General features: G+C 42.1%; 1 protein-coding gene across 3 annotated transcripts in view; it reads right to left on the bottom strand.

Moving 5' to 3' along the window:
• vav2 (vav 2 guanine nucleotide exchange factor) overlaps window positions 1–12,462 on the bottom strand; it is a 247,970-nt gene that overhangs the window by 118,359 nt on the left and 117,149 nt on the right. The window lies entirely within an intron of this gene.

The following is a 12,462-nucleotide window of genomic DNA, read 5'->3' as shown; positions in this document are numbered from 1 at the left end:
CTCTTTGAATTTGAGGCAAGTATAAAATGCCCCAAAAAAAAATTTCTCCTTCAGCATGAAGGTTTTAAAAAAAACAAAAACAGATTCACCATCAGAGTGAATTTGTTTGAGAGAAAAAGCGCGAGTAAATAAACCAAAAACAGTAACATCATTTCCTTTACTGTTGAGAGCAGCTGAATATAAGCTAAGCAGGTCGGAGTTACGTGATGCACCTGACCTCATCACCCATGTATTGGCAGCATGAAGCTCGTTTACCCGTAAATATCCATAAATTAGCCGTGCTATTGTTTAAGCCGCGGGGTGCGAAGTGTGTGAAAAAAGTAGCGGCTTATAGTCCGGAAACTACGGTAGTTACATCTATTAAAATTGCAAAGTCATTAATTATTAGTAATTTTTACACTTTTGCTCGATCAGATACTCTGGAATCATTTTACTTTAATCAATTTGCATAAGCAGTGTGTTAAAGAGGGACATCATTTAAAATTGGGACAGCCAAGACAGCTCTCGTCTTGTCACACGGTCCTGGGCTTTCTAGAGCGTGTGCTCGATCCACCTCCACTTCCTTCTACATATTTAAAGGCCATCGGACACCGACGATGGAACGCAGGCACCAGTTAACCAACACCTGAACCCGGTCTGGTTGGTTTCCCTTCCAGGTCTCAGCGCCGTAGAGTTCGGCCCCGTCCAGACAAGCCAAAACAAAAAAGCTTCACTTCCAGCTGATACATAGAGGTTTGTGTGATGCTGATTAAAAAGTATCTTTTCAAATATCTTTTCAGCTCTTTCCCACCGTGACACCGTGTTCTTTGGTCTCCCCTCTCAATCAGAGACGAAACAAACAAAGAGTAAACACAGTTCAGGGTTCAGTAACCTCTTGAAATTGAGGTTCACAACCTGGTAAAATTTTTCTAACTTGCTACAGTCGAGTGCGGAGGTCAGCGCTTTCCGACATCCGTGTGAGTGGCAGGGAACCCAAACAGCCGGAAGGGGCGTCTGGCCCGTGTCCGTCCCAGTGTTTCCCTCTGTCTGTCTCAATGCCTCGGTTTCTCTCTCCGGCTGCTCCACGGGGGGCGTCAAGTCGGAATGACTCCCCAGGGACTGATGTGCTTTCGTGCAGACTGCTGGCTCTGCATTACGCTGAGAGGCTGCTCCCGACACTTCCAGTAGAAGGAACATAATTAAGACACTACTGTTTCCGGCTGAACAATGGCTCCCTCCCAGGAGAACAACAAAGAGGAACACACATCGTAAATAAGGCAGCGACTGTAACGTGAATCAACCACACAATCTACATTATACTGTGAGGTTTAGGCCATTCTGCATTATATAAATGCTGCTAAGTGCAGACTATTATTGCCATTTAAGTGACGAATAGCGACTGCGGGAGATTATAACGCCGCCTTTGTCAATCCTGTCACTGACAGACAAAGAAGTCTTATATGTAACTGTGTTTGGCTGTTGTTGTTTTTGTTTCGCTCGCTATGATAGTGAAGAAGTGGAGGCACACCCCCACAGGATGAACAGGGGCTGGAAAGTACCATAACAATAAGATTTGGGAGAAATCAGGCTCTGCCGATACCTGTTTTATCCAGCTGCCTCCTCTTTGGTGGCTGATAAGAAAGAAAGTGGTAGCCCACCGCTCTCTTTTATCCCTCCACTGCCACTCACAGGAGGCATCGGAATGAGTTCTTATCTGCTGTGTGTGTGTGTGTGTGTGTCTGTTGGGGGGGGGGGGGGTTCCAAAGTATAAGCGCACACACATACCAACACACATGGGACCGGCAGAACAAGCAGAATCGCCCAAGAGATTGGCCAAACAGATACCACACAAAGCAGGAATGCATTAATAGTCAAGTGAGACGAGCCATGCAATATTAATCAGAGCATTATCAAACATCATCTCAGATCGACTCCCACATGCTGAGGGGCTGCACAGAAATGCGAGCGGACCTGAAGTGGAGGTCTCCATGAGAAGTAATTGAGTTTAATTGGAGGAAAACGAAGGGAGATTACTGCATGTTGGTATAAGCCAGCAGAAATATCCAGTGTCAGGAAAGTATGACGACACGGCTTTGCTCCCTCAAGTGTTGAAGAGTCAACATGTACTAACACATACACACCAAGCCATCTGCTAGGAGACGGGAGGCTTTAACAGCCGAGCCTCCACGGGGTTAAACTGCTCAAACGAAGCAAACAGGGAAGCAAACACGCTCCCATGACGTCTCGTCCCCATAGATAAACACATATACACTGAAAAAATTGTTTTAATGACACAGACGTGGCGCTCCAGCAGACGGATTAAACATAGTGGGTTTCACTAATGTAGAATTAAAATTGAAGATTCAATATATTAGATATTTTTTTCAATGCATTTTTAGTGACGAAAAAAATCCAAACCATCAGGCTATTATGGTCTTTCTTGACCCAATACAAGATTGCAAACATAATCTAATGTTTTAAGTGCACTCATACCCACTTCTAGGAGGTTGTGCATTAGCACCAGGAGAGAGGTGACATTGGTTTAAAGAAGGACGAGGCGCTAAATAATACAAGTGTAGCTCTGCAAAAAGAAACAAAGGCCAAACTGGGACTGTAAATCTCTGAGCACTGACCTTCATGAGGCCATGACATGTCTAGCAGAGGTGTGTCACTCTGTGTCTTCCTTGGTCCGCTTCAGTTTCTGCATATGACTAAAATCTCTGCCTCCGGGAGAGTACGATCTGCACGGCATATGTCAACTTCTATCCCTCCTTCACACACAAAAATCTCTTCCTACGGCTCCGTAGAAGTAGCAGCAGGTAACAAAGCGGAATCGCAGATCCCGTGGACTGTCGCTGAGCAGCTAACGGCTAACCCATTCAGTAGTGTTTTCCTATTGCCTACATTTACGTCCTAATATTCACAGATTTGTTTGGAGAAGAATATTAAAATCCTCAGAGTCTAAGGAGTATCTAACAGACCCATCAGGTTTGCTCCACCACTGATGGAACAATGAACTCACTCTCAGTCAATGACTCTTCCTCACATTAGCTTCAAAGGATAGCTTCCTTTTAATCTTCCCACTACAAAGTGATCACTGCAACACTACTAATAGATGATAATGGGCTATTCGGTTCTAGATCTTCTGCTTCTGGCCAGCTCAGTCAAGCTTCCCACACACACACACACACACACACAAGGCACTAAATCTGAGCTTGACACAAGAGGAGTGTGCCTTTCTTTCCATGAACATTTTGAATTGATCAATGCTGGATGTTAATGTTAAACATGAATACAGACGTCGGCCCCTTTTACGTTTAAGTGAAAACAGAAAACTGTTGCTTTGTTCCGGGTGTCCGTTCACACAATAACGGTGCTCAGAGTTGATGAAAACATAACTTTTGTATGAACATTCAAGACCCCCTCTTTATGAAAACAGGGAAAGTGCGACTATTTGAAAAGGCTCCATCTCCCTGTAAACAACAGAAACACTGCTGCTCTGTGCATGTGCACCATGGCCGTAATGAATAGTGCTTCTGTATATGTCTGAGTAGATGGACCATAACCACAAAGGGTCATGACTCCCGGTCCATATTCTGAAAGTCTTTTGTAAAAAAATGCAAAAACGATGCATTTTCACTAGAAATGTTGCCGTATAAATGGGATCTTGAAAACTAACTCCACGAGTTGCAAACTGTTAAGAACAAAACCCAGCTTTTAAATTGATGAGAATACACACAGAGCAATGCCCCCATTAGCTGCTGGCATGCTGACATCATCAGCCCAGAGAACGTGAGGCTGGTGTCAAATTACACACACTTGATAGAACATATCTGCAGACTTAAGTCTCAAATGTAAACTGGCATTAGACATTATATAAAAAAAATTGCACGAGCAATGATGTTAAGGTAAATTGTGTAAAAGAGCATAACGGAGGTTTAATCTGTGTATTCCAGATGCCCCCGACTGAGGTGGAGCCTGTCAGGCCACATCGGTTGGTATTTAAGTGAGAGGGTGTGGGCAGCGGCCCACAGCATGTTATACCTCACACTCTGATGTGCGCGTCTGCTAGAAGGCGGCGACCAGTTGTAACCAGCGCAGACAGACGGCAGCCGAGCAGAGGGAACACAAGAAGGCAGCTGCTTCGCACCGTGGCCACCTCCAAGGGGTCAAGCACAGCTTTCTAGTACTGAATGTAGGCTTTGGTGCGAAAAGAAAAAAAAACTAATCTTGCCTTGGTTTCTGTTTCTGTTCAATGCAACTTTTTTTAGAAAGATTTTGAGGGTTTCTTCATATTCTGCAACTCCACGAGCTTGTGATCTTTAACGCAGCTGTTCGGAGGATCTTTTTATCTAAAACTTTGTTTTCTGTCATTTTCAGACTAAAGTCTGCAGACATACATCTTCAAGTGACTGTAATTTGACACAAGCCTCTTGCTGACTGCTGTTACACTAAAGGCAGATATGAATGGGAAGCAATCTGTGGTGAGGCTGAGGATGTATGTAAAGAATCATTTATGCTTTAAATGGCGTAGATGTCCCTGCAATTACACTCCCATGCATGGTACAACTCCATTTCTCCAAGGCGATGCACAGAAACACAGGCTAAATGAACAGATTAGACAGAAAGCTACTTGCATATGTCTGTATGCATCCAACATCCAACATCAAGCATTATTAATCCTTGAGCTGAACATGATGTTAACTTCAATATTTATCTTGTTGATAAAAAAGACACAAAACTGTTCAATGTGCGAGACAAACTACAAAATGCGGGTAAAATATGATACATTTTATTGTATTTGGTCCATCATAAAGACAAATAGTGATCATTGAGGTATGTTTTTGCTTGCTGTCTACTTAACTATATAGGCCAGTCCCATGAATCTGGAAATGTCTGCAAAATGCAAACACATAAAGACAGATGGTGACATTGAGGAAAAGGTCCAATCACAGCGTCGAGGTATCCTCAGCACCCGGAGCCTGCCGTGTTTTCAATATATCTGACAGATACAAGTATGTCAGATGACACCTTTCAGTCTGAAATGCATCTTCATGCATCCTCTCGATGATGCAGTTCTGTGGCCGTATGCAGACTGAAATTCATTCACATGCCCAAGCCTCATATTTTTCCAAGATAAGGACATGAATAAATGTCCAATGCAGCTCTGTGCTTTATAGCTGGTGTAATGCTGCCTGTGCTTTCAATACTAAATACCCACACAATAAATCTGCTTTGATGGAATGCATAGCTGCACCTCTGCAGCTGCTAAAATCACTTACCGAGTACAACAACACAGTTTGACAAAGTACTTCACGCTGAGGCATCCTGCTCATATTTCAATTACCTAACTGGCTTGTTTATGCGCAAACAGAGCCTCATAAATTATTGCTTTTAATATGATGTGTCTGGAAGGAATTTTTCAACCTGGAGGTTTTCTAGATTTTCTGTTTTCGCGATGTCAAACTGATTAAATCCGTTCATGTTGTACACATCCTTAAAAAAACAAACAGGCAAACAGATGGGAGCGCAACATGTTTAGTCGCACGCACAGATGCCTTTCAGGGCGTTCTTGTGGGCATGAAGAGAAGCAAGAACACATTTTCATTGCAAATGATTTGAAAGCTGCGACATCGCAAGAACGCGATGAGTCCTGCGTCCAAAATCAGTCGAGATCGGAATGAAAACAGGAGAGGACCTAACAGAGAAATGTGACACAATTGATGTTGTTTCTTAATGCAAGGCAGCCATACTGTGCTGTGCTTTCTGTTTGTGTCACTGAGGGGAGGCAAATGTGATTTTGAAGCCAAGCAATAAAAGCTACTCTGAAAGAGCAAAACACAGTTCAAAAACAAACTTGATTGATGGCCTATAGCGATACGAATTTTGCAATTTTGAATTCTGCAGCAGTACCCTAATAATTTTGTCTTTCATTTGTACGCCCACGGTAGCTGAATCACATGGCATGTAAATATCAAAAAAACCCAACCCAGCTGAGACTAGGTAGAAGGCAGGGTGCAGCCCTGACAGGCTGCTGCTTCATCATATGCATCACATATAGGTATCATATATTCATAAATAAAAACATAATTAACACCACTTGATCATAAACACAGAAAACAAGCTTCAAATGCAGGATGGGCTCGGGGACAATATGTGGGAGGCCTCAGCCAACCAAGCAAATAGCATCTGATCATAATATCTATTTCCAACCAAGAAAAAAACAAGGTTGGGGCCAACACAAGGCAGCAAGGACGTTGATATTTGAAAAGCAAAATCTGACACATTTATTTTGAAATTAATAGACACTAACTGCAGTGATCCAAAAGAAAATGTAATGCATGGAGTGTCATGCTGATTCTAAAAAGCCTCTGGTATTGATAAATCAGCCTTATTCTCTAAAGTATCTCTTGATGTAATTTGCTGTAACACATCTGTTTATTTGGATACAACCTGTTGCATTCCTCCCACAAGCAACTATGGACCAAGTCCACCAATAGAACTGACATGATGGTGAAAATCAAAATGTGTGTTGCCAAAACATGTGATAAACTGCTGAGTGTGCTTCCTTCCAAACAGGTGGTTGATGTTTCCATCTCTCAGCAAAATGCTCATTAATGGAAATACTGTGAAAACAAACAATTGTAACCCCTCTGCTTACTTCGTTTGGTGTATGTTTAAGTCTCATTTCCAAAACCAAAAACAATTTATTTAGCCAACATACTGCAAATAGGAGACAATATATAAGATAAAAACCATATAGCCTCAAGAAGATAGAGCTCCCTTTGTTCAACTAAATTATTTAACCATTTCTGAAATACTTTCTCATTTTTTGTCATTGTTAAAATATCAGAATCAGTCCCTATTTTAATTTTTCTTTTCCAAGTCAAAAGAGAAAACTTGTTGCATTTTGGGTGACCGTTTACCCAACAACGGTGCTCGGAGCCACAGAACACACAACTTTTGGACGACACTCAAAACGCTGGCGGTTTTATAGTTGAGTCACCGTAAAAACAATCCAATTGCACTCGCCATTGTTTTATTGTGGATTGTTGTGCATGTGAGTGTGTAGCTTCATTACAAAAACAAAACAGCAGCACCCACTAGTGGCCTGGCACGCTAACCACATTGTTTTCAGCGCTCCTGCCGTTTCTGTGTAAACAGACATCATTTTCAAAATGCTGCAGTGTAGACACAAAACTTTTCTGAAACGAAACACAAAAACTGCATTTTCATTTGAAACGTGTAAACGGGGGTCTCAGTTTGTTCTTTATGGGATGTCAAATTAGTAGTTCCTCTACGCGTTCGGAAAAGGCCAGACGGACGAGCAACGTGAAAACCTGACGTATTGAATGCGTGGACGCATGAAAATATCAGAAGACGTTTGGCATTGAGCATGAAGCTGCACTGGGGTCAAGACAGAAGGTAGTACTCCCTGGATCGTCTACGTAAATTACTGCACGACACATCTAAGAGATGGCGGGGGGGGAAGAGAAAAAAATAAGAAAAAAAAAAGGGGAAAAAAAGGAAATAAATAAATAAATAAAATAAGAGATGAGTGAATACAGCATTTGATATGTACATCCCCCTCTTAATCCACCGTTCTCTTCAGCAGAACCACGGTTGCACGAGGTCATGAGATGTTGGGAACCTTAACGCGCCTTGTCAGTGTTCATACTTTACATGCTTGCTGAACCAAGACACACAGGTTATCGTGTACCGTACTGTATGACAGATGGAGAAAACAGAAGGTATATGCTCCGCTCTCTCTCATTCCTCCCTCGTGTCGATCCCTCTCTTCATATCAGCCCTCACAGGACTCTAAAGAGTCATTTCTCCAATCTGTCAGAGGGCTCGCCTCGAAAGGATCCCACAAGAAACTGCCATTTATATAGTGTATAAATTCCATATTCATGCCTTCAGAGTTATCGTATTCTTTTACTTCTCCATCAGAGAGGCAGTGGAAGTAATTTAGCAGCGGAATATGGAGAGTGTCGGCCAGTGGGAGATAAAGATGCCTGCGCCTCTTCCCCGAGGGAGATGAAGCCAGTATTGCTTTTTCACAGACGGCTGCGACTTGACTCTGCTGTTGGTTGCTAAGACGTGTGCTGTTAGAAGTATTAAACTTCCAAATATTGCAGCTCATAAGCAGTCACGTCAGAGCTGCGGGGTTGTTCCAGAAGCAGCGCCACATGGTTTCAAACAGCTGACTGTCAAGGGATGTGTTAGCAACAAGGACTGGAAAATACAAGCTCTGCACGCGTTGGGATTTCATACAAAGTCAATGTAAAAACAATGTTTGTTCTAAATATGTTAAAAGTCCCGGAAATGTCAGAGGCAACAATTTTAACTTTTTGTGTCAATGTCAATTGAAATTAGTAAACTGGCTGCCTCGTCAAGAAGATCAGTCTTGTAATCCCACTTTATACCACCAGATGGTGCAGCGAGTCATCAAGGTCTCAAACATGTGATGAATTACATTTTTTTCTGTTTGAGAAAGCTGTTTCAGAGAAACAACAAAGAATGTGTAGATAGCTTTATGAGAATTTTGGTCAATTGTTTTTAACTTTCATGTTAAATTGTACAATAGTTTCTGAGTTACTTCTTCATTTTGTGAATTCATAGTCATTTGATCTCTGATCACTGCAGTCCCTCTGCAAATCGTTTCTACATATGTATCAAATGTAAATTCCTTTGTTCAAAGCTTTATTCTATAACCATGACAATCTGATCAGTTTATTTCTGAGGTGCACGTGAACAGTAATGGCAAATGTTGGGAAATTTCCTTGGGGCGACAAAAATATGGCCAGACCAATTTATCCATGAGTCGGTAAACATATAGTAGTATCTACTAAATTAGAAAAAAATAAAAAAGACTTTCCTGAAATGGTATGTGTAAGAAAAAGAAAAGAAGAGATGGAAAACTTAATAATTCCCACCTATGGCAATCAGCAGCATGAAATTGCACGAATCAGGTCCACAAACGTGCAGGGACAAGACAGGAAAGGAAAGCGACTGAAGGTTTGAGATGAGTCCTCAGCTGCCACACAAAGACACACGGCGAGAGCTTTTACAGAGAGCTAATAAAAAGCCAGCGAACAGAGACTGACGATATGTGGAGAACCACACATGGATAATTAAATTACTGGCACTGTTTCTGTTTATTCATAGCAGGCAGGTAACGTACAGAAGACGGCTGAGACTTACTATGAGGATGTCCCTCTCAAAATATCCAATCCAACTTCTATACATGCTTTATTTATAAAGTAACTTGGCCACCCCAAGTTACTTCCATATGTGCTATCAATGATATATCCGGTGCACCGCTGTCAACACCCACACACTCACACTTTCACATCTTACTTTAAATAGTGTGTTTTTGGACTGCTTTGAAGAGGTAGATTACCATGAGAAAAGGCCCAGACAGAACATACTCCATATTGAGAAGCAAACATGGGTTTTATTGCTGTGAAGCCAGAATGCTAACCACTACTCCACTGTGCCACAGGCTTTTAAATATTATTCAAAAGTCCTAAAGGAGTCAAGCTTCAGGCTGATTTATTGATATGGAATTCAGCTAATAAGACAGATTTCTTTATGAATAAAAAATCTAACTACCCACACTTAAAGCTGCCTTATCATTAAAAAAAAAAAGTATGGTTTTTTTTGTGACCTCCAGTGTGCTGCGGTCATGATATAAACTATTGCAAGGAAAAAGCCTTGCAGCTAATTGATCTGATATGAGGCAATGGGCCCGTCTGAGTCTCTGTTGTTCTAACAGCGAGATAATCATGACCAATTTCCCAGGCGGACATCCAGGGCCAAGATGTTGCATCCTAATATAATCCATCCAGATGGGTTTTTTTTTTTTTTGGTCTGGTCAGATAAGTGCTGTAATTAATTACATTACAGGGAGAAACTTCATTAGCCGGCCTGAACCTCTGGCTCAACACACACCTCAGCCAGGGCAGAACACTTCCAGCTAACCCTGATTCATTCATGGTCCCCAAAGGCTTGTATCAATTCTGGCTCAATCATATCAACTTTATCTTTGAACACATTACAGTTTGAATTTTCTTTCCATGCCTCAAATGTATATTAGGCAGGTCATTTGAAAAAGGGCATGAGTCACCTCATACAGAATAATGTGAAAAAGCAACTATGTTCGGGTCACTGCTGTTCATTTCTCTGTAATCTGTGCTTTGTATGAGACTGGGACTGTTTTAGATGAACTCCGACCAAATGAAATGAATGTTTGGGCCAGAAGTGAGGGACTGAACTGGTTGCCATTAAGACCACAAAATGATGAGTAAGAGAGATAAACTGAATGATGTTTGACTTGGACAGCATCTGGAAAATCCTATGGAAAATGCTCATCTGTAAATGTACCTGCACTGTAGCTAGAGTGCATGAATGAAACCAGACTGTGTCTTAGATTCTAATATTTTATGTCTTAGATTCAAGCCTGTAAAACGTTTCAGACTTTAAGGTAACTTGACTCAACCCCGGAGCTTCATGGTGGTAAACCGTGTTTAGCACTCTCGCCTCAAAATCAAAATATCCCCGGGTTTAATCCAGGGCCTGAGGGCCTTTTTGTGTGAAGTTTGCATACGCGTGAGTGGGTTTCCTTCAGGAACTCCGCTACTTTCCCTCCACAATTCAAATACATGCGTTATTAGATTAACTGCTGGACCCAAATTGGAAGTGTGAATGAAAGTGACTCCAGGCACCTCACAGCTTTGAGTTGGATGGAGGGATGGGTGGACGGACGTACGGATGGATGGACAGACGGATGGATGGAATTCTATAAAATCATGTCTCACATAAATTAGAAAAACAGGTGGTTTGTTTCATATCAAAACAGAAAACTTACCACGAAAGCCATCGCCACCGTCCATCTAAACTTGGCCGTCTGTCCATACGAATGTCTGTGGCCTCACCATTGTTTACACCGTATTGTTCTCTGCATGTGTGTATGAGGTTTCATTCCAAAAACGACCAACAGCACCCACTAGTGGCCCACCGTGAAAACGTCTCTGCAAAGCGTTTCTGCAATTTCCATGTAAACAAACATCATTTTCAAAACATTGCTGTGTTCATGTGAAACTTAACTGAAACGAAAAGGCAAAAACGATGTGTTTTCACTTGAAACATTGTCATGTAAACAAGGCCTTACTCTTGTGCCAATAAAGATGATAAATGTTGCTATCTGTTGTTCAACCTCCAAACCAGCAGATTTGATGTGAACCCTTGATCAAAGCTTGTTCTTCCTTGATATGATGAGGCTCACACCTGGACGATATGTAAACTCCTTTGTTGAACAAATAATGTCAAAACTACTCCTGCCCCAAACACTCAGTGGAAATCTGCGAATCAACAGAAAAAAAAAAGACATCACAGCCACACAGAACCCACAGTGACAGAGATTATAACCCTTCTCAGAAGTAGACACTCTGTCTCGACCCCGAACAGTGACGACCCGACAAAACAGCCACTGAACAATTAACGCAACCTGATGAAGTCGTAAGACGCGGGGCTTTGTTCTGCACACACTACATTAATGACACGTGTACAGAAGACGGATCAACAGCTGGACTTGTCGAATCGATAAAAAATTCAGGCAGGGGCTCCACGCTCAGCTGAACAGCAGAGCTGTCCTCGTTGCTTATTCAGGGGAGCAGCGGCTTGTTTGTCCATAATGAGCTCCCTCATTAAGGTATGGAAGGACTGGGAGAGTGAGCGTGTGTCAGAGGGCAGGTGTGCATGTGGAGACGCAGAGGCTTGCTGCTGATAGCAGGGGTTTGGTGCGTCTTTGTGCCACCTAAACTTTTGTATGCCGCAGTGTGGGAGCACTTTGTGGACTGTGCAGGTGATTACGGTGTGCAGAGAGGCAAAACGTTGCTCCTCTGGGGCTGCGATGTTGATGTAAATGCCCCCAATGAGCATCTCTTTCTGATGTCCAAAACCTTCAAACACACACTCTAATACTGTCTCTTTTAGCATTTGCAACTTATGTTTATTTGCTGTTTTGTTTAGGTTTTGTAACCAGCCATGATAATCCCATACCAGTCTGCAATTGCCATTAGAATGACCAGGCAGGGTGTGTCAGGGTTCTCAGAGTACTGCAGGGAAACTATTCATATATCTGTGAAAAATATTTGGTTCACATGTTAATGAAATTAAACACAACGTAAATGATGTAGTAGCATGTTAGGCCACAAGGTGGCACTGTTAGTTGTTTTTTATAATGAAATCGCACACACAGGTGCGTAGAGAACAATACGCCATAAATACTACCAATGGTGAGTACACGGATGTCTGATTCTCAACTATAAAATGTCCGAGTCCCAGGAAAATATGGACTCGGAGTCATGACAGTCTGGAGGCTGGTATTTTTGTTATTGTCAATCCACTTGCGCATGTGTAGAAGAACTGTTTACTATGGCCGTGGTGTGCATGTGCCAATAGCAATGTTTTGAAAAA

The sequence above is a fragment of the Lipophrys pholis genome (assembly GCF_963383615.2).
Source record: "Lipophrys pholis genome assembly, chromosome: 12".
Lineage (NCBI taxonomy): Eukaryota > Metazoa > Chordata > Actinopteri > Blenniiformes > Blenniidae > Lipophrys > Lipophrys pholis.
This window is presented reverse-complemented; position numbering and strand designations above follow the sequence as displayed.